At 46.2% G+C, this 26,438-nt stretch overlaps 1 long non-coding RNA gene across 1 annotated transcript in view; it reads left to right on the top strand.

Annotated features, from left to right (window-relative positions):
• Positions 1–26,044, top strand: part of LOC146337069 (uncharacterized) — a 52,828-nt gene extending 26,784 nt beyond the window's left edge. Inside the window, exons 2-5 of the long non-coding RNA XR_014785339.1 lie at positions 22,880–23,066; positions 23,383–23,500; positions 25,440–25,540; positions 25,977–26,044. This is a non-coding gene — a long non-coding RNA (uncharacterized LOC146337069). The remainder of the gene's footprint in view (positions 1–22,879; positions 23,067–23,382; positions 23,501–25,439; positions 25,541–25,976) is intronic.
• The last annotated feature ends 394 nt before the right edge of the window (positions 26,045–26,438 follow it).

Here is a 26,438-nt window from a genome sequence, read left to right as displayed (position 1 = left end):
GATAGATAGATAGATAGATAGATAGACGGACAGACAATAGATCCACACACACACATGTGACATCTAAGATCATCAGAGGAGGCCCTGCTGGTCATTCCAAAATGAAAGGAAAGTCACCATGAAGAACACGACGGCGGGCCTCCTCTGTAGCGGCACCCGACGGCGGGCCTCCTCTGTAGCGGCACCCACCCTCTGGAAAACCCTTCCCCATGCAGTTTGGGAGGCAGAAAATGTGGCGTCTTTCAAGCACCACCTAAAAATGCATCTTTTCACCCAGGCTTTCCCTGGGTTGTAACTGCTGTTGGGTTTTGCTTTTAAACTTTTAAAAGACTTACGTTTGATTGTGTTGTATTTTGTGGTTTTAATTGTTGTGAACTGAGCAGAGAGCCACGGCTGTTGGGCAGTATAGAAATGTAATAAATAACATAAAATAAATAACGAATAAACAAGCAGGTTGCAATGATGAAAAGGAGACAAGACACTGACAAGAGCCCCCAACTCCACGGGGCTCTTGTCAGTGGGCCCCTGCTGCGGTGTGGGCCCTTGTCAGGTGCCCAGCCATGTTGACCCTTAATGTTGGCCGTGATGGCTAAACGGAAGCTCCAGGTTCGGATGCAATATCCCAGTGAACCAGTTGCCGGGGGGCAAGCATGGGAGAGGGCTATTGCCTTCATGGTTATGTGAGGAGGGCACCATCTGCACTAGCAGGGCTCTTATATTTTTATGACAGCGGCCTGGACAATTGCAGCCATGGCAGCTTTCGATGCATGTCATTCCGGAGACGCAATGTGTGTTCTTATGCTGAGCTCTCTCGCCCCAAGCAAACCCTATCCCTGTTTAGGGCTGACACTTTCCTCCCGCACCCCTAGTCAGGACACCTGTGCATTTAACTACCACGCCACAGGCAGAAGTTCAACAGGTGAAGGCTCTTCCACGTAGAGAGGCTCAGTAGCTGAATGGGCTTCACCTCTTCCGTGGCAGCCCTCACTGCGACTGGGGAAAGCACGGAGGAGGCGAGAGCCAGCACGCTGTGCTCTTCAGCACTGGAGGCTCTCAAACACACGGCCCCTTTTCCTTGCACTTTGGCTGGACAAGGCCTGGGAATACCTGATTTATGGGCTTGTGCCTTGGGCTGTTTATTCCCAGCAAGTTATTTTAAAAAAAGAGAGTGGGGATGGGTTGAGAGAGGGATATGCCTTAAATAGTAAGCCCCGAGAGACAGGAGGGAGAGTGCAGCAACCCAGGTCTCAAGGGAGGGAGCCTCTATGGGGGACTCACAGAACAGGCCGGTTCCTTACTAGGCCGTCAACAGACTTTTCTCTTGGCCATAACCCCTTAGGACTAGGGCTGTCCCAAGATATTTCGCTGTTCGAGGCAAAGGCCAAGATGGTGCCTCCCCTCCCATTCCACGCACAAAAGCCAACCAGACTAGCAGCTGAATCTTACCTCAGTACTGCCAGTGGGACATTCTCCTCTTCCACCACACCTGAGATCAAGAGGCTAGCTTAGCTGGCACATGGCACATAGCACAGCACATGACACATGACATGGCTCATGGCACACACAGGTCTATCCTTCCAACAATTCCCTACAGCTCCTTGCTGCCTGCGGCAGCCACCTCACTCTGCCCGTTGGTAGGACTGGTCCTGCTAGGCTGCCAGCACCTACCCATGGTGGCAGCATTGTCAGCCTCTCAAAGGAAGGATAAGACACTGGTCTTTGCTCAATGGCATAGATCATGTTAAGCTTATCTACTACCCCGCACTGAGGCTAAGCTAACCAAAGGACCCACTAAGCATAGAAATGAGGCCAAAAAAGAGGCAATCCCATACTTAGGGCTATCACCCGATTAAATAATTTAATTAATCAAATGAGTTTAAACTGATTAGTCACTTGATTAAAGCACATACATTTGTATATGTAACAATCATTCTGAAAGGAAGCAACACTTTCTTTGTTATTTAGATGGTGCAAGTATATGTCACAGTAGAAGAGGCATCTTAGAAGAGGCATTCCTATGCATGAATAAAAGGTGAATGCCTCTTCTAAGACAGTGCTGGTGGACAGACTTCAGGCTTGCAGGATCTACTTTCTTTTTTTACTAAGATCCCAGAGTGCAAAATACCAGCTTGAGGGACAGGCACACCCTTCGAATGAAAGAACAGGATGTCTCTGAGCACATGCCCAGCCTAGGAATTTGTTTTCTGGCTGAAAGTGAGCTGGGGTTAAGGGCTGAAAAGTTGAGCCCTCTTTCTTCACAAGCTAAACACTGTCCAGAGGCCAGAGATACGGAGATTTCACCCACTAGACATTTGAGGCACATATGCAGCAGAACCAAGCAATAGGAGTAGTCAATTGGAAAAAGTGCAGAAAAGGGCAACTAAATGAACAAGAGTTTGGAGCAAATCCTTTCTGATGAAAGGCTGCAGCATCTGGGACTGTTTAGCTTAGAAAAAAGGCGAGTGAGGGGAGACATGATAGAAGTGTGCAAAATTATGCATGGTGTGGAGAAAGTGGATAGGGAGACATTTCTCTCCCTCTCTCATAGTACTAGAACCTAATGGGGTCATCCCATGAAGCTGATTGATGGGAGATTCAGGACAGATAAAAGGAAGGACTCCTTCCCACAGTGCAGAGTTGAACTATGGAATTTGCTACCACAAGATGTAGTGATGGCCACCAATTTGGATAGCTTTAAAAGGGGATTAGACAAATTCATGGAGGATAAACTACCAATGGCTACTAGTCCTGATGGCTATATGCTCCCTCCAGTATCAGAGGCAGCATGCCCATGTACACCAGTTGCTGGGGAACATGGGCAGGAGGGTGCTATTGCATTAATGTTCTACTTGTGGGCTTCCCATAGGCATCTGGTTGGCCACTGTGTGAACAGAACAATGAACTAGATGGACCCTTGGTCTGATCCAGCAGGGCTCTTCTCATGTTATGTGTCGTCCTAGGGAGGTTTTAGCCTGGTGAGTGCTCAGGTTGTGTTCAGAGAAGCCTTCGCATCATCTGGCAGGATTTGTAGAGATATGTGGCTTGTGAAATATTCATCCTGCCACTCTACTTGGGACATGAAATCACTCTAAATTACTCTAAATATTTCATTGTAGGGCCCAGGAAAAAATGTTGCCACTTGAGGGCTGACACGCAAAAGCAGTGCTGTGTGTGTGTTTGTGCGTGTGTCCTAAAGGCAGACGCTATATTGCTTGTGTAGGAAGGCGCTCAGCCTCTCTCCTTGTGCAGTTGGGCATAGGTATGCTGACATGCTTAAGGAAGATGATAGAGGCATGCTGGGAAAATTCAGGAAGATTGGAACACCTATCAGGCCTCGTGAAAGGCCAGGTCCTTTCCTATCTGCCATTGTCTCCCCCTTTGTGTCTCTTTTCATCTTCTCATGCTCCATCTCTTCATTTTCTTCTCCTCCTCTCATTTTATCTGTTCTCCCTGCCCTGCCCCCACCCACCCGCTCAATCTGAGCAGCTCTTGTTAACACATTGTGAAAGGAACATTCCTGGACCCATGTCTTATTGAAAGCAATTCTTCACCACATTAAATGCGTTGGATCTGCAAGATGCCCTGAACAGCCAAACTTCTTTCCAGAACTGATGGGAAGTAACAGGAGTTGCTGCATTTAAGAGTGACTGCAGCTTCGTGTGTGTGTGTGTGTGTGTGTGTGTTGTTTGCACTAAAGGTTGGGCCACAGGGTGGGGCCACAAAAGCAGACGTGACCACTGACTAGGCTGAAATCTATTTGTGTATGTGCATGCATGTATTTTCAAATATTTTGGCCACCTAATGTGAAGAGAAAACTCACTGGAAAAGACTCTGTTGCTGGGAAAGATTGAAGGCAAAAGGAGAAGGGGATGGCAGAGGATGAGATGGCTGGATAGCATCACCGATGCAATGAACATGAACTTGAGCACACTCTGGGAGAGAGCGGAGGACAGGAAGGCCTGGCGTGCTATGGTCCATGGGGTCACGAAGAGTCGGACACGACTGAACAACAACAATGCATGTATTTTGATAACGTACATGTGCGCACTAAAGCATCTCACTGGAAGGCATGGGATCAACCTATGTTTTTGGCCAGGGATGGGCAGAAAGTAGATCTGGATCTACAGACAGATCTCAGGGTGATTTGAAATAGATTGGCAAGAATTTCTGTCTCTCACTTGTTTGACAACAGCAGTAACAAAACAGCCCCTTCCTCTCACTGGCACCAAAATTGCACTGCTTGGGGCAATTAGGAGTGGATTTTTGTGTATAGGATCTGTGAGCTCTGTTCAGTTCTGGTACTCAAAAGAAATCCCTGGGTTCAGAATTCCCAGAAGCCTGCAGGCTACCAAACCACTAGTCCACATGTGCATGAAAAATAGATCAACATGTCAAACTATGTGCCTCTTTAAGTAAGAGGAACATGAATGGGTGCAAGCATGTAAATGTATTACATCCTAGTTTATGCAGAGATTCCAGGAATCTCTATATGCAGTGATAATAAATAATAAATATTTCCAGTGTTTGGTTTGTGAGTGCCATTGCTTATGTAGCCAAAATGGCACCATCCATACACAAGAGGAAGGTCTGCTAAAGTTCATAACATCTTTAGAGGGAAAAAACCCTAAGGGGGACTTATGCAGATTAAGATGTTTTCTTCACAAAGCATTTATTGTGCGCTTGTGATTCCTTACTCTCTTCTCTTTTTTTTTAATGAGTTCTTTAGATTATGTTGTGATCCTCCAGTTTCACTTCTGTTTTTTTTTTTTTTAAACACTTTCCCAGGGTTTTTTAGAGCAGGGAAAATGGGGTATTCTTTCTGAAATCAAAAGAAAAAGGATTGTCCTACTTGTGTAATTGTGATATTCCGCTATAGCACAGTGCCACGTAGAGGTTATGTAGCAGAAAAGCAGGAAAGGAAAAGCTCTTTGTGGAGAACCCAGATCTCAGTTCTGCAACGACACAGCAATTAACAGCCTCGTGTAGAAAAGCTCTAAGTGTGCTCGATAGCAGCCATAGGAAGCTGAATGGCTTTTGGTGGGAAAATCGGAACAGAAAATTGGAGGGCGGATTGAATGGAGGGGCTAGAATCCTGAGCAGAAGCATTCCACACTACAACATTTTGTGGCAGACCCCACTCATAGTAATTAATACCAAACCCACTCAGATTTTAAACCATCTCAGGCTCAGTCTACAAAAAATGATTCCCACACCTTTAGCAGTGTGGATGTAATTTCCCCTGCATATTCCCTGTTGATGGAACACTCCAACTTGATAGTTAGAAGAACGCGGTGAGTTTGTATGACTAAAGGAGAAGACCTATGCTGAGTCAGGGCCACTGGTCTGCCTAGCGCACTATTATCTATGTTGGTGGCTGCAGCTCTCTTGAGTTTCCGGCGGAAGTCTCCACCAAACCTACTTGGTGATGCCTGGGATTGAACCTGTGACCTTCTGTGTACAAAGCATGTGCGCGTCCACTGAGCTACAGCCCTTCCCCCAGTGATGGGGAGGGTGTTGTATTGCCTCTCTTCCAATGCTGTACTGGGGACTCAGAATTTGGCCATGCACACTGCATCAGTCTCCCAGTGCCATTTTCACTTCAAGCCTCTTCTCCTACCCAGGATGGTTAGGAAGTGGTTTTCTTGGCAGCGGCCGCATAGATGTGGCTATACATACAGTAGATGTGTCTTACTGCAGCACAGCTCTGCGAGGGCTTGTGAAAATAAGGTGTTACAGCGATGGGTAACCTGTAGTCCTCGGCCTAATTTCAAAAGCCCTCTGCAAGCAATCAGTTCACACCTCTGCAATCTGTCCCTTCCCCAGCAGCTTACTGGGTGGAGAGGAAGAGGGAGGGAGGGAGGGAGAAGGGGGTGTAAAAAAAAAAAGAAAGATAATGGGTAGCCAGGGAAGGCTGGTGGTTCTGATGGTAGTGGGGTGGAGAATCCACTCCGGGTTTCAGTCAGAATCAGTCAGAACTCTAAAGGAGCTAACCAAGGTGCACCTTGGGTAGCTCCTTTAGAGTTCTGACTGAAACCCAGAACAGATTCACTGCCCCACTGACATTGGAGCCACCTGCCTCCACTGGGGGTGGCAGAAGGAGAGAGAGAAGGCATGGCTCCGCCCACTTTTGGCTCTGGCTCCACCCACCACCAGAATGCAGCCCCTGACAGATTACTACTGAGGGAATGTGGCCCTTAAAGGAAAAAGAGTTCCCCACCACTGACCACGGTTTGTCCTGTGTAAGAACAACAGGGTCTTGTGGCACCTTTAAGGGATTCATCACACAGAGCTTTTATCCTGCCACTGAGATTCCTCCTTCACGGATGTTTGCAGGCTCTTTACGTGACGCCGTGAACCTCCAAGGCGTCTCCTGCAGTAAATGCCCTTCGTTCCATCTTTAAATAGATTGCAGATAATGAGCTACCAAATTACCAGGTTGTGTTCCGCTTCAGTTTCCTCTGTGAAAAGAGTAAAAGCGGCAAGAAGAGGAGTGAGATCAAAGAAAGATAATGGAAGACTCAGATATGGGGAGAAGTGGGGGGCAGGGGAGGGGGAGAAAAGAAGCGGGTGAAAAAGGGAGTCGTCGTGATCCTGCATTTAAAACGGAAGCAGGAAGCCCCATTTTAAATGTAAGATTTTAGGCTGCTGTAGAAATGCCCAAAGACTAACCAATTTATGCTGCATATTGTCACCCTGCTTATTTAACTTATATGCAGAGTACATCATGAGAAATGCCGGGTTGGATGAATCAGAGGTCGGAATTAAGATCGCTGGGAGAATTATCAACAACCTCCGATATGCAGACAATACCACCCTAATGGCAGAAAGCGAAGAGGATCTAAAGAGCCTCTTGTTGAGGGTGAAAGAGGAGAGTGCAAAAGCTGGTTTGAAACTCAACATTAAAAAAATGAAGATCATGGCATCTGGCCCTATCACTTCCTGGTATATAGAAGGGGAAGAAATGGAAGCAGTGACAGATTTTACTTTCTTGGGCTCCAAGATCACCGCAGACGGTGACTGTAGCCATGAAATTAAAAAACGCTTGCTCCTTGGGAGGAAAGCTATGGCCAACCTAGACAGCATAGTAAGAAGCAGAGACATCACCTTGCCGACAAAGGTCCGTCTAATCAAAGCTATGGTTTTCCCAGTAGTAATGTATGGCTGTGAGAGCTGGACTATAAGGAAGGCTGAGCGCCCAAGAATTGATGCTTTCGAACTGTGGTGCTGGAGAAGACTCTTACGAGTCCCCTGGACTGCAAGGAGGTCAAATCAGTCCATCCTAAAGGAAATCAACCCTGAGTGCTCATTGGAAGGACAGATCCTGAAGCTGAAGCTCCACTATTTTGGCCACCTAATGCGAAAAGAAAACTCTCTGGAAAAGACCCTGATGCTGGGAAAGACTGAAGGCAAAAGGAGAAGGGGACGGCAGAGGATGAGATGGCTAGATAGCATCACCGATGCAATGAATATGAACTTGAGCACGCTCCGGGAGAGAGCGCAGGACAGGAAGGCCTGGCGTGCTATGGTCCATGGGGTCATGAAGAGTCGGACACGACTGAACAACAAAGCTTTCATGGACTACAGCCCACGTCATCAGATGCACAGCATATTATGGAGAGTTTCAGGTTTATACACACCCTATGTACTGCATATACACCTGAAATTCTCCACAATACACCATGCATGTGATTTAGTTGTTTATAGTCCATGAAAAATGATGTCAGCATAAATGCGTTAAGTCTTTAAGGTGCCACAAGGGTCTTTGTTGTTTTTTCTGCAATAGACTAACACAGCCACCCTCTGGAAATTGTTCTGTGCATTTAGCCATCCTCGGAAGTGTGCATGCTGCACCCACTGAAGGGCTGGCGTTGGTCAGGTTGGCTCCACTGGTGCCCGATAATCTACACATTCTAGCCTCCCCTGTGCCATCCTGGGAGACCAGTACCCCATAGATTTCCCTGGGCATTTCTACACCAGCCTAAAATCCTGCATTTAAAATGGGAATTTCTGCTTCCGTTTTAAATGCAGGATCACAACTGACTCCCTTTACACGCGCTTTCTTCCCCCTACCCTTCTCCCCGTATCTGAGTCTTCCATATCTTTCACTGATCTCACTCCTCTTCTTGCCGCTTTTACTCTTTCCACCGAGGAAACTGAAGCGGAACACAATGGGATAATTTGATAGCTCAGTATCTGCGATCTACTTAAAAACGGAAGAAAGGGCTTTTCGTGCAGGAGGGTCACAGTGTCATGTAAAGAGCCTGCAAACCTCCGTGAAGGAGCCATTTCAATCGCAGGATAAAAGCTCCGTGTGATGAAGCCTCCTGTCCCCTTGGAAATACAGACGTGCTAGTTTCAGGCAGTGTCCCAGTTCAGCATCTAGTCATAGAGAAGCTGAGTCCCTCTCTCATGGCTGCCGTGAGCTGAGGAGAAGGGAAGTTCCAAGGGCACACAGGCTCTGCAGTCCTATCTGGCAGCAACAGCAGCAGAAAGTGCCTGTTATGTGCTTGGGGGGTGCGGGATAGATAAAGGCTCCTGCCAAGGCCCTCGCTTCCATAAAAGGCCCTGCTTGCCACTCCAGCGCTGCCTGCATTGTCTCCGCTGCCCAGACGGTGGCTGGAGGGAGCTCACCATCACTCAACAGCACTGGTGGTTTCCTCCCCCCTCCCCACCACTTCCTCGCCAGGGGCTTATCGTGGGGAAAGGGGGAGTGATGTGTTCCCGTAGCTGGAGGGCGCACGCCAGGGCAGCAAGTGCTCGGCCGGCTGCAGCTTTGCTAGAAAGAAAGGAGGACCAACATTATCTGTCCATTCTGTCGCAGACGAGAGTGTGTCGGGTTTCAATGCTTGCAGGGCTGCTGTCATGAACAGGGCTGGTCAGAGGGCGCCACAGTTAGGGCTGGACTTCAGGGGCAAAGTCTGGGCCCCCTGCAGCCAAGGCCCCCCCTGTTTTGGCACAGTCTTCCCCAACCTGGTGGCTTCCAGATGTTTTGGACTACAACTCCCAGAATTCCTCACCATTGGCCATGCTGGCTTGGACTGATGGGAGTTGGTCCAAAACATCTGGGGAACACCAGGTTGGGAAGGCCGACCTAGTGAGCCACAAGTGATGGGGCAATGGTGAACAGGCCCCACCTCAGCATCTGTGCCAGCATGGGGTTGGCAGTGCCCACCAGGGCCAACGTCGCTCATCCCAGCATCCTTTCTTATTTAAAATAAAACATTTTAAAGTTAGGGGGCAGCTGACTGTAGGCGTCCATTTTCTTATTTTTCACTTATCCTTTTCTATGACAAAATGGTGCCTATGTCCAAGTAAACATGCCAGGGAGTGTAAGGGAGGAAGAAGCAAACTCCATTTCATTCCTCTGGTCATGCAAGTGCTATGAGTGAAGTAAGCTTAAAATGCAAAACTGGACAAGCTTGGAGTGTTTCTTTTTTTCTTTTCTTTATTTTTTTCCAAGGTTGGCAAACAGGTGTTCCCCTCCACCCCAATGTATCAGGAAGAATTTGTGAAGCATCAAATGGTAGGGAGGGGAGAAATGTTAGTTCTGTGCTTCACAACTGAAGTAATAAACATGGCCATCTAAAAGGGGCCTCCTATAAGACCATTAAAAGCACAGTCATACGCAGGTTTAGACAGAAAGAAGTCCTACAACTCCCAGCATTCACCAGCTAGCCATATTGGCTGGGGAATGCTGGGAGTTGTAGAACTTTTTTCTGTCTAAACTTGCATAGGATTGCACCCTATGGACTTTTTTCTGTTTAAACCTGCATAGGATTGTAGCCTATGGACTTTTTTCTGTCTAAACATGCATAGGAATGAATGCACCCTAAATCCAGCATCTGAAATTACCTAGCTGCACCACTGGATCAGAGTATGGTTGCTGCAAGGTGTCTAGCCCACTACAAGATACCCACCTCATTTTGTCCTCTGACTACACAGATACCACAAGCATATAGGAAGGGACCCAGTAGTGCCATCTGGGTAGAACTTTGGGGCAGGAGTCCAGGGCCCCACTCAGAAGAATGGGCGGAAGGGTCCCCAAACACGGTAGGGCTGACTTGCCACATTTTGAAGTAAGCAAAATCATAGACATTACTATCTAAAGAGTGGGGTGGGGTGCTGTGTCTGCATCTAAAAAATGACCTTTTGTTGCAACAACTTTAACTTAGAACAGGGGTGGGCGGAAATTAGATCTCCAGATGTTTTGGACTTCAGCTTCCAGCATTTTAGCTATTAGCCATGCTGGCACAGGCTTCTGGGAGTTGAAGTCCAAAACTTATGGAGATCTACCTTCCGCCCGCCACTGTCATAGGAGATCGGAAGCCATGCTGTGCCCTCTGCTTCTGAGGTTTGAATCCTGCCTGGGACTAGAACACCAGAAGCTCTGGGCACCGTGAACCACTCAAAGGAGAAGAGAAGCACTCCCCTTCGAAAGCTCTGTTATTACTCCTTGCAATTTAATCTCATGAAAGGGCTGTCGGGATGGCTGGCTGTACTGATTTGCTGCTATACAAATGAAAGCCTCCAAGGGACTTGAGTGGGAGAAGTGGCTACAAATGCAGACGCGGGTGAGGCGAGGCTGAGACTGCTTGTAGTTCAGTGGTAGAGGGCCTGCTTTGCTTGCAAAAGGTCCCAGACTTAATCCCTGGCATCTCCAGGTTTGGCGGAAAAGACCCGAGCCTGAAACCCTGGGGAGTCACTGCCAATCAGTGGAGGCAATATTGACCTAGATTGATCGGTGATCTGAGTCAGTATCAGGCAGCTCTCTATGTTCTTATCAGTGGAGGCTGGTGGCTCCAATGTCAGTGGGGTGACAAACCCGCTCCAGGTTTCAGTCACAATGCTTTGCACCTTGGATAGCTCTGGCTGAAACCTGGAGCGGACTTAATGCCCCACTGACATCAGAGCCACCAGCCTCCACTGGTTCCTATACTTGGTGGCCCCAGTATAAGGGGAAGGATCAGGTTGCCTGTCCTCCCCAGGACCTGCCAGTGATTAGATGTTGAGTCCAAGGAGATGTCCTCCAAAAAACAAGTAGTATTGCATCCTTCAGCACAGACTGGGGATCCAACACCCCTGAGGGATATCTGGAGCCCCCCGGCCAGGTGACGCCCCGCCTGAGGAGCCTGCAGTGTTGAGGGATCCAACACCCCTGCTGCCAGGATCTCTACCCCAGCTTTGGACTCTCTCTCATGACTCCCAGAACTTCAGGAGCGGTGATGATGCTAGGCCCATGCCAAAGCCCAGAAGCATTTGGCAGCCCAAGGTCTTCCCCCATCAGTCTTACTCAGAAGGAGGAGGAAGCAAGTGCTAGCACCTAATCCAGATCAGGGCTCTGCTGAGATCCAGGAGCAGCCAGCTCAAGTCCCTTCCGTTGCAGTCGTGAGAGTTGCTGGTGCAACAGCTCGGTGGGGAAGATCCCTTGCCTAACCCGGGTCCTCCTACCCAAGCCCTGCTGGACAGCTCCTTGGCTGGTCTAGGCTTCCCGCCCAGTACAGGTGTCTGATGCTTGTATGTATCCCCCTGCACTGGTCAGCATTGGTGGAAACAGATGGTAAACTTCTCCCATAGAGGTCAAGTAAGCATGGGCAAGTGATTAAGGGACTGTGTGAAATAATGTGATAATGATGATGAACACTATTTTATCTCACCCTCTGTCCAAGCATCTCAAGGTGGCATACAAGATTCTCCCCCTGCATTTTACCCTCCCAACAACCCCTGTGAGGTAGGTTAGACTGAAAGACAGTGATCATCCCAAGGTCACTTGATGAAGTAGGGATTTGAACCTGGGTCTCCCTGCGCTCTAACCACTGCACCAAACTGGCCCTCTAGGTCCCTGTGGGTCACATCATACACAGACAGCTGAAGCTAATAGACAGAGACAGACTTGCCTAGAACCGCGCAGTGAGTCCACTGCTGATGGGAAATTTGTACCGAGATCCAAATCTTGGTGTGCTTGGTGACACTGACCTGTCCATTTCAAGGCCTGCATCACTGCCTCAGCACCCAGGTCTAGCCAGTGAAGAAATGGTGGCAAAGCCATCCGTTGGCTAAAGCCAGAGGGAAGGGAGCGGGAGCCCTTTGGAGATGCCTGCAGCACCATATGCCACTGCAGCCTCTCCCATCTTCTGTGCTTTTGGAGGCTCACCTCTCCCCACCCCCATCCCAGAGGCAGCAGCCAAGTGCAATCTCCACCTGCACGCCTGGCTGCAGCCATCACATCCCATCATCATCCAGCAGCCGCAAAGCACTTAGACCTTGCTCCCAGCTCCCTTGCCTCACTGAGCGAAAGCTGCATTCTCAGAGCCTGGAATTTTCTCCAGTTGGTACAGTTAAAAGAACAGACCTCGTTCTGTTCCAGGCTCACTCTCCTTTATCACCTGCCAGCCCCGGAACATGTCACATACACCCCGGGCAAAAGAGCAGGTTGATCCTTAAGCCCTTCTCTGAAATACTTTCCCGGGCTTCTCATCTGTTTTGTTTCCATTGGGGTTTTTTTGCAACAAAAACCAGAAAAGGGCCATTCTGATCCGTTTATCAAGCAACAAGCGTGCAAGTGTTGCTCATTCGTTGCGAAAAATCCCGGTCTTTTTTGAAGGAAGCACTTCTAATTTGGGAATACCACATTTTCCCAGTGCTCAAACTGTAGAATATTGTCACGCACACTGCAATGAAGGGAGCTGTGTGGAATGTGTTTCCATGAATATTATGGGCAAGTATTGGACAGTGACTGGAACATCATGAATAACAACTAACATAATCCATAACCCATTTTGTAGACTTTTAGAAAGATTCCTTTTGAAAATTATCATGATTTAAAACAGTTATTTTTATTATTTTATTGTTTAATCCATTTATATACCGCTTACCATTATCTACAGATATCTCTAAACGGTTCACAGAATCAGAGATCAAAACACATCATAATAAATACAATAACATCTGTTAAAATGTCTAAAATCAAAGCTAAAAGCACAATAATTAATAAACAGCTGCTACGTTGCTGCCAGATGGCAATCTGCAGGTCCTGGTGGAACCAGCAAGGCTTGCATCTGATGATCTTAGCCGTTGCACAAGTCTACTGCAATGTCATTTATAGCTGTTTGGCTGCTGTACCATTACAGAATCTGCCATGCCTCCCCTGTTTGTGTGTGTCCTAAGCCTCTGAGCAACTGATAGGCCATTTCTCCATGCTTTTAGCTAAGCTTTTAATAAAGCCATTTATTCTGATGGCCTTCAACACTTTCTACAGGAATGAATTCCACAGGTTCATTTCTTTCATTTAAAAATATTTATTAATTGCTGTTCCGCCACAGAGCAAATCAGAGTAATTTATAGCAAATTCATCCCATTTAAAATACTTCATCCCAATAATTATCATCAGGTGGCATCAGTTAGGTATAGCATCAAGAGTCAGATTCAACCAGCACCAATCTCACCTTGCACTGTTTGGGGGCCAATAATTGTCTCGTATGTGTGCACATCCCAGAACGGGGATAGTGAGGTGGTGGTGATAGTGAGAGGATGGTCTGTGTAACTAAACATCTTGCTCAGTATTTGTCTTGGACACTTTGCACTTCTTTCTGGTCTGACTCCAGGGTAAAGCAGCTTCTTAGGTTATTTTGAAGGAGTACCTGGAAGAAAGGAGGTTGTCTCACAGGTTAGCTCCTTAAGCCAGGCTTCCTCAACCTGGTGCCCTCCAGATGCTGGGAGTTGTAGTCTGACACATCTGGAAGGCACCAGGTTGAGGAAGGCTGCCTTAAGCAGTGAGCATCTGAGGCCACCCTGCCTAGCTGAGCTTCTTACAATGCAAATAAACAGTCCTAAAAGGCTGCCCTTGGCACTGTTGCAGTCTGTTGGAGGAACAACGCAGTATGGAGGATTTTTCTCTCTGGCGCTGCCACCCACCCCTAGGGAAACTGCTCGTTCACTGGGCAATCCCACCTATGGGGTATCTTAGTTTTAGCAAAAGCTTATATTTCAGGGCCTAGCAAATTCTCTGCCACTATAACTCAAGAAGCTGGTCCTTTTCCGCTGCCACTAATTCTCTCAGAATACTTTAAGACCTCCTAGTAGCTTGTATAAGAGCCTTAGGTGTAAGATGGGCACCGACACTAGAGACAAGACGAACTATTAAACAAGTTAATCTATTAAAGGGATATTTTGTACATAAGGGAATACTAATATTTACTCCGGAGTTTTCAAAATAATGCATGCTGACACTTCTTAAGGATGCAACTGTTGCTAATACAAACCTCTTAGGGCACAATCCTATGCATGTTTAGACAGTCAAAAGTCCTACAATTCCCAGGAATGCTAGGAGTTGTAGGGCTTTTGACTGTCTAAACATGCATTGGATTGCACCCTAAATGACTTCTTTTACCTCAGGCCAAATTCCCTAAACCTCCACTCTAGCCAAATACCCTCAAAACCAGGTTCATCTCTTGGGTACAGTCTTCTACTGATTCCCAAAGCTCCTCCTGTCATATTTCATCATCATCATCAATCGATATGCCGCTTTTCCACAAAAAATGCCCAAAGCAGCTAACAAAACAGCAATACAACAACATTATAATAGGACCTCATTACAATCATAAACAACTCATTTCACTGATACTAACATAATAGCACTTCAGATTAATTACAAAATAGGCAAAATCAAATATTGCAACACAGTATCAATTATTATATCTGGCTGCTTGGACAGTTTATCTGGGTTTTTACTGCCTGCTTATGTAACCTTCTTCTGGCAAGATCTTAGGGAAGCCTCTTAACATAACAGAGCCACCTGCACCCTAATTCTGATCTTCACCAGCCATGTATGGTTATCTCACAGAGAAGAAATAACTTAATATTCAGGCTTTAGTTATTCACTTTCTTCTCAGCTTTCTCCTAGTCCTTCTATAACAGCACCCATCAACCAGCAGACTTTTGCCCTCACTGACTGGCCACCAACTGTCTTTTCCCAAAGGCTTTTTCCCACCTAGCTAGAACCCCCAGCCAATCAAAACTGAATCTCCCTTTTCCAGGCCCCATCTAAAAATATTTCAAGGGTTTTTCTCTCTCACTTACTCTTCAGAATATCATCAAGCAGCTACCATCAAAGCAGGCCTCTAACACAGCAACAACACTAGGCCCCACACCTACACAGATATGTTATAGCCTCTCAGAGGCCACACAGAGTATTTGTAGAACATTACGCCATATAAACAGTTATGTACAGCCAGGGCCAGAAATATCGGAACAAGGATAACTGTTTTGGCATTCGGCCTCTGTACACCACCACACTGAAGTTGAAAGAAAACACACCCAGATGGGAGCGAAGTCAGGACTTTCAGCTGTAATTCAAGGGGTTTGACAAAAGTGGGGCACTAACCATTCAGGAAGTACAGCCAGTAGCATACACACACACCCATCGTTGGTGGCTCATAAGAAATGGAACGAATGGCTGACAAGCAGCTGCATGGCCAGGTGTGGCCTGTTTCCTGGGCACCCCATGACCAATCAAGCAGATAAAAGGCCTGGAGGTGGTTCTGAGTGTTACATAAGCTATGCCGTGCAGGGCCACCCAAGACGGACAGGTCATGGCAGAGAGTTCTGACAAAATGTGGTCCACTGGAGAAGGAAATGGCAACCCACTCCAGTATTCTTGCCAAGAAAACCCCATGGAACATAACACAAGGCTAAAAGAGATGACACTGGAAGATGAGCCCCTCAGGTCGGAAGGTGTCCAATATACTACTGGGGAAGAGCAGAGGGTATTTCCAAGTAGCGCCAGAAAGAGTGAAGCGGCTGGGCCAAAGCCGAAAGGACACTCAGCTGTGGATGTGTCTGGTGGTGAAAAGAAAATCCGATGCTGTAAAGAACAATATTGTTTAGGAACCTGGAATGTAAGATCAATGAATCAAGGTAAGTTGGAGGTGGTCAAACATGAGATGGCAAGATTGAACATCGACATCTTGGGAATCAGCAAACTCAAATGGACAGGCATGGGCGAATTTAATTCAGGTGACCATCATATCTACTATTGTGGGCAAGAATCCCTTAGAAGAAATGGAGTAGCACTCATAGTCAACAAAAGGGTGGGAAAAGCAGTACTGGGGTACAATCTGAAAAATGATAGAATGATCTCAGTACGAATCCAAGGCAAACCATTCAACATCACAGTAATTCAAGTCTATGCCCCAACCACTGAGGCCGAAGAAGCTGAGGTTGATCGGTTCTATGAAGACCTACCACACCTTCTAGAACTAACACCCAAAAAAGATGTCCTCTTCATCATAGGGGATTGGAATGCTAAAGTAGGAAGTCAAGAAATCACCGGGATAACAGGCAAGCATGGCCTTGGTGTACAAAATGAAGCAGGACAAAGGCTAATAGATTTTTGCCAAGAGAACACGCTGATCATAGCAAACACTCTTTTCCAACAGCACAAGAGACGACTCTACACATGGACATCACCAGATGGTCAATATCGAAATCAGATTGATTATGTCCTTTGCAGCCAAAGATGGAGAAGCTCTATACAGTCAGTCAAAACAAGACCTGGAGCTGACTGTGGCTCAGATCATGAGCTTCTTGTTGCAAAATTTCGGCTTAAATTGAAGAACGTAGGGAAAACCACTAAACCATTCAGGTATGACCTAAATCATATCCCTTATGAATACACAGTGGAGGTGAGGAATAGATTTCAGGGATTAGACCTGATAGACAGAGTGCCTGAGGAACTATGGACAGAGGTCTGTAACATTGTTCAGGAGGCAGCAACGAAATCCATCCCAAAGAAAAAGAAATGCAAGAAAGCCAAGTGGCTGTCTGATGAGGCTTTACAAGTAGCTGAGGAAACAAGGGAAGTGAAAAGCAAAGGAGAAAGGGGAAGATATATCCAACTGAATGCAGAGTTCCAGAGAATAGCAAGGAGAGACAAGAAGGCCTTCTTAAATGAACAATGCAAAGAAATCGAAGAAAACAACAGAATGGGAAAGACTAGAGATCTCTTCAAGAAAATTGGAGATCTCAAGGGAACGTTTTGTGCAAAGACGGGCATGATAAAGGACAAAGAATGCAGGGACCTAACAGAAGCAGATGAGATTAAGAAGAGGTGGCAAAAATACACAGAAGAACTATACAGGAAAGATCTGAATGTCCCTGATAGCCATGATAGTGCGGTCACTGAACTTGAGCCAGACATCCTAGAAAGTGAAGTCAAGTGGGCCTTAGGAAGCATTACTAACAACAAAGCCAGCGGAGATGACAGTCTTCCAGCTGAGCTATTTAAAATCCTAAAAGATGATGCTGTTAAAGTGCTGCATTCAATATGCCAACAAATTTGGAACACTCAACAATGGCCGCAAGACTGGAAAAGGTCAGTTTACATTCCAATTCCAAAGGGCAACGCCAAAGAGTGTTCAAACTACCGCACAATTGCGCTCATTTCACATGCCAGCAAGGTGATGCTCAAAATCCTACAAGCTAGGCTTCAGAAGTATGCGAACCGAGAACTACTGGAAGTACAAGCTGGGTTTCGAAGAGGCAGAGGAACTAGAGATCAAATCGCCAACATTCGCTGGATCATGGAGAAAGCGAGAGAATTCCAGAAAAACGTCTATTTCTGCTTCATTGACTACGCTAAAGCCTTTGATTGTGTGGATCACAACAAACTGTGGCAAATTCTTAAAGTGATGGGAGTACCAGACCACCTTACCTGTCTCCTGAGAAACCTATACGAGGGTCAAGAAGCAACAGTAAGAACCAGACATGGAACAACCAATTGGTTCAAAATTGGGAAAGGAGTACGACAAGGCTGCATATTGTCACCCTGCTTATTTAACTTATATGCAGAGTACATCATGAGAAATGCCGGGTTGGATGAATCAGAGGTCGGAATTAAGATTGCTGGGAGAATTATCAACAACCTCTGATATGCAGACGATACCACCCTAATGGCAGAAAGCGAAGAGGATCTCAAGAGCCTCTTGTTGAGGGTGAAAGTGGAGAGTGCAAAAGCTGGTTTGAAACTCAACATTAAAAAAACGAAGATCATGGCATCTGGCCCCATCACTTCCTGGCATATAGAAGGGGAAGAAATGGAAGCTGTGACAGATTTTACTTTCTTGGGCTCCAAGATCACCGCAGACGGTGACTGTAGCCATGAAATTAAAAGACGCTTGCTCCTTGGGAGGAAAGCTATGGCCAACCTAGACAGCATAGTAAGAAGCAGAGACATCACCTTGCCGACAAAGGTCCGTCTAATCAAAGCTATGGTTTTCCCAGTAGTAATGTATGGCTGTGAGAGCTGGACTATGAGGAAGGCTGAGCGCCGAAGAATTGATGCTTTCGAACTGTGGTGCTGGAGAAGACTCTTACGAGTCCCCTGGACTGCAAGGAGGTCCAATCAGTCCATCCTCAAGGAAATCAACCCTGACTGCTCATTGGAAGGACAGATACTGAAGCTCCAATATTTTGGCCACCTAATGCAAAGAGAAAACTCCCTGGAAAAGACCCTGATACTGGGAAAGACTGAAGGCAAAAGGAGAAGGGGACGGCAGAGGATGAGATGGCTAGATAGCATCACCGATGCAATGAATATGTACTTGAGCACACTCTGGGAGAGAGCGGAGGACAGGAAGGCCTGGTGTGCTATGGTCCATGGGGTCACGAAGAGTCGGACACGACTGAATGACTGAACAACAACAAGCTGTTCACTGGAACTCCCAACATGAGGTCCAAAGAGGTGTCCATGCGAGGAAGCCATCATTAGGCTGAGGAAACAAAATAAACGCTTCAGAGAGATAGCAAAAACAGTGGGAATAGCCAATACAAAGTTTGGAACATCCTGAAAAAGAAGGAATTAACTGGCAAGCTCAGCAACAGCAAAAGGCCTGGAAGACAACTAAAGTGGATGACCGCAGAATTCTGCTCATGGTGAAGAGGAACCCTTTCACAACATCTAGCCAGGTCAAGAATGCTCTTGCGGAGGTAGGCATTGTCAACATCTGCAGTCAAGAGATGGCTTTATGAATGTAAATACAGAGGCCTCACAACAAGGTGCAAACCACTGGCAACTCTCAAGAACCAAAAGGCGTTTGCCAGCAAACACCTAAAAAAGCCTGCCCAGTTCTGGAATAAGATTCTTTGGACTAATGAAACCAAGATTAACTTGTACCAGAATGATGGGAAGAGAAAAGTATGGAGAAGGAAAGGAACAGCTCATTATCCAAAGCATACCACATCATTTGTCAAACATGGTGGAGGCAGTGTTATGGCAAGGGCATATATGGCTGCCAATGGAACTGGGTCACTGGTGTTTATTGATGACCTGACTGCTGATAAAAGCAGCAGGATGAATTCTGAAGTGTATTGTTGTTGTTGTTCAGTCATTCAGTCATGTCCGACTCTTCGTGACCCCATTGACCATAGCACACCAGGCCTTCCTGTCCTGCGTTCTCTCCCAGAGCGTGCTCAAGTTCATATTCATTGCATCCGTGATGCTATCTAGCCATCTCATCCTCTGCCGTCCCCTTCTCCTTTTGCCTTCAGTCTTTCCCAGCATCAGGGTCTTTTCCAGAGAGTTTTCTCTTCGCATTAGGTGGCCAAAATATTTGAGCTTCAGCTTCAGGATCTGTCCTTCCAATGAGCACTCAGGGTTGATTTCCTTTAGGATTGACTGATTTGACCTCCTTGCAGTCCAGGGGACTCGTAAGAGTCTTCTCCAGCACCACAGTTCGAAAGCATCAATTCTTCGGCGCTCAGCCTTCCTCATTGTCCAGCTCTCACAGCCATACATTATTACTGGGAAAACCATAGCTTTGATTATGCGGACCTTTGTCAGCAAGGTGATGTCTCTGCTTCTTACTATGCTGTCTAGGTTTGCCATAGCTTTCCTCCCAAGGAGCAAGCGTCTTTTAATTTCATGGCTACAGTCACCGTCTGCGGTGATTTTGGAGCCCAAGAAAATAAAATCTGTCACAGCTTCCATTTCTTCCCCTTCTATATGCCAGGAAGTGATAGGGCCAGATGCCATGATCTTCATTTTTTTAATGTTGAGTTTCAAACCAGCTTTTGCACTCTCCTCTTTCACCCTCAACAAGAGGCTCTTTAGATCCTCTTCGCTTTCTGCCATTAGGGTGGTATCATCTGCATATCGGAGGTTGTTGATATTTCTCCCGGCAATCTAATGCTTCCTAAGGCCCACTTGACTTCACTCTCTAGGATGTCCGGCTCAGGTTCAGTGACCGCACTATCATGGCTATCAGGGACATTCAGGTCTTTCCTGTATAGTTCTTCTGTGTATTCTTTCCACCTCTTCTTAATCTCATCTGCTTCTGTTAGGTCCCTGCCTTCTTTGTCCTTTATCATGCCCGTCTTTGCACAAAACTTTCCCTTGAGATCTCCAATTTTCTTGAAGAGATCTCTAGTCTTTCCCATTCTGTTGTTTTCTTCGATTTCTTTGCATTGTTCATTTAAGAAGGCCTTCTTGTCTCTCCTTACTATTCTCTGGATCTCTGCATTCAGTTGGATATATCTTCCCCTTTCTCCCTTGCTTTTCGCTTCCCTTCTTTCCTCAGCTACTTGTAAAGCCTCATCAGACAGCCACTTGGCTTTCTTGCATTTCTTTTTCTTTGGGATGGATTTCGTTGCTGCCTCCTGAACAATGTTACGGACCTCCGTCCATAGTTCCTCAGGCACTCTGTTGAACAGGTCTGATCCCTTGAATCTATTCCTCACTTCCACTGTATATTCATAAGAGATATGATTTAGGTCATACCTGAATGGTTTAGTGGTTTTCCCTATGTTCTTCAATTTAAGCCGAAATTTTCCAACAAGAAGCTCATGATCTGAGCCACAGTCAGCTCCAGGTCTTGTTTTGACTGACTGTATAGAGCTTCTCCATCTTTGGCTGCAAAGGACATAATCAATCTGATTTCGATATTGACCATCTGGTGATATCCATGTGTAGAGTCGCCTCTTGTGCTGTTTAGAAAAGAGTGTTTGCTATGATCAGCGTGTTCTCTTGGCAAAAATCTATTAGCTTTTGTCCTGCTTCATTTTGTACACCAAGGCCATGCCTGCCTGTTATCCCGGTGATTTCTTGACTTCCTACTTTAGCATTCCAATCCCCTATGATGAAGAGGACATCTTTTTTGGGTGTTAGTTCTAGAAGGTGTGGTAGGTCTTCATAGAACCGATCAACCTCTGCTTCTTCGGCCTCAGTGGTTGGGGCATAGACTTGAATTACTGTGATGTTGAATGGTTTGCCTTGGATTCGTACTGAGATCATTCTATCATTTTTCAGATTGTACCCCAGTACTGCTTTTCCCACCCTTTTGCTACTCCATTTCTTCTAAGGGATTCTTGCCCACAGTAGTAGATATGATGGTCACCTGAATTAAATTCGCCCATGCCTGTCGATTTGAGTTTGCTGATTCCCAAGATGTCGATGTTCAGTCTTGCCATCTCATGTTTGACCACCTCCAGCTTACCTTGATTCATTGATCTTACATTCCAGGTTCCTAAACAATATTGTTCTTTACAGCATTGGATTTTCTTTTCACCACCAGACACATCCACAGCTGAGTGTCCTTTTGGCTTTGGCCCAGCCATTTCACTCTTTCTGGCGCTACTTGGAAATACCCTCTGCTCTTCCCCAGTAGTATATTGGACACCTTCTGACCTGAGGGGCTCATCTTCTGGTGTCATCTCTTTTAGCCTTGTGATACGTTCCATGGGGTTTTCTTGGCAAGAATACTGGAGTGGGTTGCCATTTCCTTCTCCAGTGGACCACATTTTGTCAGAACTCTCTGCCATGACCTGTCCGTCTTGGGTGGCCCTGCACGGCATAGCTTATGGCTTCACTGAGTTACACAAGCCCCTTCGCCACAACAAGACAGTGATCCATGAAGGGGTCTGAAGTGTAAGTGTATAGGGCTATACTTTCTGCTCAGATGCAGCCGAATGCTGCCAAACTGATAGGATGCCGCTTCATATTGCGGATGGATATTGACCCAAAACATACAGCAAAAGCTACCCAAGAGTTTCTCAAGGCAAAGGAGTGGGATGTTCTTCAATGGCCAAGTCAGTCACCTGATCTCACCCCAATAGAGCATGCTTCTCACTTACTGAAGGCAAGACTGAAGGCAGAAAGACCCACAAACAAGCGGCAGCTGAAGGCAGCTGCAGTAAAGGCCTGGCAAAGCATCTTGAGGGAGGAAACTCAGCATTGGGTCATGTCCATGGGTTCCAGACTTCAGGCAGTCATTGACTGCAAAGGATTTTTATCCAGGCATTAAAGGCAATCCTTAAATTTGAAATGATGTTGGTTTGTTCCATTACTTATGGTCCACCAACGATGGATGTGTGTGTATGCCACTGGCTGTACTTCCTAAATGGTTAGTGCCCCACTTTTGTCAAACCCCTTGAATTACAGCTGAAAGTCCTGACTTCGCTCCCATCTGGGTGTGTTTCCTTTCAACTTCAATGTGGTGGTGTACAGAGGCCAACTGCCAAAACAGTTATCCTTGTTCTGATATTTCTGGCCCTGACTGTACATGGCATTTCTTCACATACAGGCAAAACTATTCTTCTGCATTTGTTTAGCCAGTTGAATGGGTCACCATATTTTGGAGGCTAGGAGGGCCTGCTGTTTAGGAAAACTTCAAGATTGGCCTGATTTAGTGACCACGTTGTGTCAGTTATTTGAGGGTCACCAAGAAGGCAGATGGGCACTAACCATTCCAGACAAAGCATGGCAAGGTAAATACTTGGCCATAGAGACCCTTGTGCAAAAGTCTCTCAAGATCTTGGCTGCAAATTTATCCTGCAGTTCTAATGTACAACAGGATTGGCACTTACTCACCCATTTGTCTCACTTTGCCAGGAGCATGACCACTCTGCACTGAAGTGGACTGGGCCTGAACAGGTTAATGAATACTATGGCAAGCAGGACAAAAAGAAAACCACCTTCCCCAGCAATGTTATTTCCAATAAAAAAAAGTAATATTTAACAAGGGTTGCTACACTGGAATTATAGGTCACTATAGTACCCTGTCATCCTCATCAATCCCGTAAGTATATACTACATTAAAATAAATGACTAACAGGCAGGGCCGTCACCTTTATGACCTCAACAGAGGCTCTATGTTTTGAGTAGCTGCAGGGCAGGCAGAAGTACATCTGGTGTAGCTTTTCCTGGCATGGCGTTGTGGTGATGGGGAAGTTGCACCTGTTAAATGTCCATTTCCCAAACAGCTATTAGCTACAGAGGGGACTGTGTGTGGGGTGTGTATACGTGAGTCTGCTTCCCTAAGAGAGATCACCTGCTTCTCTGAATTTTCAGTCTTAATTTTTTTTAAAGCAAGTCTCTAACTTTTTTACTTGCAGATATAAGGAAAAATGTGCAGGCAACTTTCTACCCAACTGCAGTCTTCTACTTATGTCCACCATCCAGCATTCCGGCCAACGAGTGCAAAAACACTGGAATAATTGAAATAAGCACTAGGTAGGCCCTTATTTTTTAAATTTTATAACATTAAATTTTATATCAATAAGTAATACAATTGAGTAACTTCAAGCAAATTAGGCTATCTGTATTTAGATGCTGGCTGCCTTGCACTGATTATAGATGCACACACGGGTAGGTGCACATGTGTACACACGGTATTCTTGGGCCACCTAAGTACAGTATTTCTGGGTATGTTTGGAGCATAGATAGTAGTTCAGTGACAGAGCAAAAGGTCTCAGGCTCAATCCCCAGCATTTTCAGGTAGGGCCAGGAAAGACCTCTGTCTGAAACCTTGGGGAGCTGCTGCCAGGCCAGCCCTACCATTAGGCAGAGTGAGGCAGTCACCTCAGGCAGCATAAGCTGGGTGGTGGCAGCAAGGTGTTGGAGGAGACAGCTGTAGGCCAAGCAGCCTGCCCTGTGCCCCCTAAACTAGCCTACTGCCTTCAGGTGTGCTGGACAATACTGTCCTGTCACCAGTGTTGAAGAAAGATTCAACAGTGAGCCCAGTCAACTTCTGAACTTGGAATGGGAGAGGGCACCATCTTGTTCTTTGCCTCAGGCACCAAAACGTCTTGGGCTGGCCTTGGCCATGCCAATCAGCGTAAGCAATACTGAGCCAACAGTCTGACTCCATATAAGGCAATGTCTTCCACCCACCATCACCACCACATTTTAAAATGTGCTTGAGTTCCTACCACTTTTCCAAAAGAACAAAATGCAATGCCTTTAGATGTTTCTCCCCCCATACAACAATAGAACCAATGACCTAGGGAGGTGGTGGGCTCTCCCACACTGGAGGCATTCAAGACGAGGCTGGACAGCCATCTGTCGGGGATGCTCTGACTTGGATTCCTGCATTGAGCAGGGGGTTGGACGCAATGGCCTTGTAGGCCCCTTCCAACCCTACTATTCTATGATTCTATGATTCCCCCTCCAAGAATTGCATCCTGAGCTGTCTATTTTGGTGTGTAATACAAATGCGAAACCTATGCTAGTAAGGAGCCACATTCAGTCTTCTGTGTTTTATGTCATATAAAACAAACAAACAAACAAACAAACCTGAGGCAAATAGTGTATGGGAGGCTCAAAAGCACTTTTTAGTGTCTCTCAGGTGAAAATATAACTTCACCCAGCCATCAAAGATGTGGGAGAGACAGAAACACGACTCCCCTCTGCTGGATGAAGATGGAACAGATTACTCTGCTGCTATGTGGCTGGAGTGGGAAAGTAACAAAATGCCCAGATGCATCAGGGAGCAGCCTTCCCCAACCTGGGGCCCTCCAGATGTGTTATACTACAATCTCCATCATCCCCAACTAACATGACCATGGGCCATGCTAGCTGGGGACAATGGGGATTGTAGGTCAGCACATCTGGGTGGCAGCATGTTGGAGAAGTCTGGTCAGGGAGCATGGGCAATCCCGTCGCAAAGTGATTGATAAGTATATAGATGTTTTCACTTGATCCATAATCGTCTGTAGTTGAAGTAGACCCACGGTGCCCCTTTCTCACCTGTGGCTCATCACGGTGATGACATCATTAAGAATCAAGATGGACAATATCCCCAGAACAACGACCCTCATGATCTTGATATCTTTTGGACCAATTTTGTTGTGTAAGCTCTCACTGGAAAAGCATTTTAACATAATCTTCAAAACAATGTTGTTTATGACTTGTGATGAAAGTCTTTTGTGTGTGTTGCTTTTAAGGCAAACAACTGAAGAAAACTGTATAGTAAACCCCACTTTTTTAAAAAGAATTGTGAAATCGACTGGTTAATTATGACCCCTCTGCAAGTAACAGATAGGAAGGACATTTGTTGTACCTTCATTGCTCACTTTTCCAACAGGTCGAGATCCAATGAATTGGATATTCTAAAGTATGAAAAATATGAATCAAATTAAATCATCCTCTTATTAAATTTTCCACAAAACAGGTTTTCCATGCGTTATGTTCCCTGAGTAATAGCTCAAACGAAGAAAGCATGAAGTCCTAGTGCAGAGCAAGACATCATATGTATCAAGAGCTGTATGCAGGGTGAGTGCCCACTTAAGGTAATTTCTTTTGCCAAAGCTGGTATCCACCCCTCACCCAAATCAACCTCTTCCAGCTTCTCTGCAAATCTATTCCTTTGTTGCAAGCACCCTTATAAGGGACTTAGTACCACACAGTCAGGAATCTATTGAGGGCCAAGCTAAACGATCCATCTGTGACATCTGATTAATTATGAAATATCCCATCTTTCCTCCCTGACCCTGACAGCATTGTTGTAAGTGCTGTGGAAAAGGAGAGCCAGTGTGGTGTAGTGGTTAGAGTGTTGAACTGGGGCTCAGGACATCCGGGTTCTAGTCCCCACTCAGCCATGAAGCTCATTGGGTGACTTTGGGCCAGTCACGGATTTTTAGCTTAACCTACCTCACAGGAGTACGACAAGACTGCATATTGTCACCCTGCTTATTTAACTTATATGCAGAGTACATCATGAGAAATGCTGGGTTGGATGAATCACAGGTCGGAATTAAGATTGCCGGGAGAATTATCAACAACCTCCGATATGCAGATGATACCACCCTAATGGCAGAAAGCGAAGAGAATCTCAAGAGCCTCTTGTTGAGGGTGAAAGAGGAGAGTGCAAAAGCTGGTTTGAAACTCAACATTAAAAAAACTAAGATCATGGCATCTGGCCCCATCACTTCCTGGCATATGGAAGGGGAAGAAATGGAAGCAGTGACAGATTTTACTTTCTTGGGCTCCAAGATCACCGCAGACGGTGACTGTAGCCATGAAATTAAAAGACGCTTGCTCCTTGGGAGGAAAGCTATGGCACACCTAGACAGCATAGTAAGAAGCAGAGACATCACCTTGCCGACAAAGGTCCGTCTAATCAAAGCTATGGTTTTCCCAGTAGTAATGTATGGCTGTGAGAGCTGGACTA

This window comes from Heloderma suspectum, chromosome 11, assembly GCF_057233095.1.
Source record: "Heloderma suspectum isolate Gila_16-S chromosome 11, 16-S_ref, whole genome shotgun sequence".
Lineage (NCBI taxonomy): Eukaryota > Metazoa > Chordata > Lepidosauria > Squamata > Helodermatidae > Heloderma > Heloderma suspectum.
This window is presented reverse-complemented; position numbering and strand designations above follow the sequence as displayed.